This window comes from Myotis davidii, unplaced genomic scaffold (genome assembly GCF_000327345.1).
Source record: "Myotis davidii unplaced genomic scaffold, ASM32734v1 scaffold170, whole genome shotgun sequence".
In the NCBI taxonomy this organism is placed as follows: domain Eukaryota; kingdom Metazoa; phylum Chordata; class Mammalia; order Chiroptera; family Vespertilionidae; genus Myotis; species Myotis davidii.
Window position 1 is genome coordinate 1,836,312 of NW_006282528.1, and position 414 is coordinate 1,836,725.

A 414-nucleotide genomic window follows, 5' to 3' on the forward strand; every position below is an offset into this window, starting at 1 on the left:
TTTTCCTCTTTTAAAAAACCCTCCCCGAGGATATTTTCCCATCGATTTTTGGGGAGAGTGGAAGGGAGGGGGAGAGACAGAGAGAAATGTGGATGTGAGAGGGACACACCCATTGGCTGCCTCCTGCATGCGCCCCAGGGGCCGGGGAGGAACCTGCGCCCCGTTACACACCCTCTAGTGGGAATGGAGCCCACGGGGGCCAATGCTCTGACCCCTGAACCACACCACCCAGGGCTACTTTTTTTTGTTGTTGTTAAAGTGATCGGCTGCTCACTTTCTGGAGGAGGGCGGACGGGGCGGAGAGCGTGCGGTGTTCTCGGGAGGGTCCTCCAGGTGTTTAGAGCCTGGAGAGCAGCGTTCAAGGTCGCTGAGGAGGTGGGGCCTGCTCTGCTCTGGGCCCGCTGCGGCCGGACA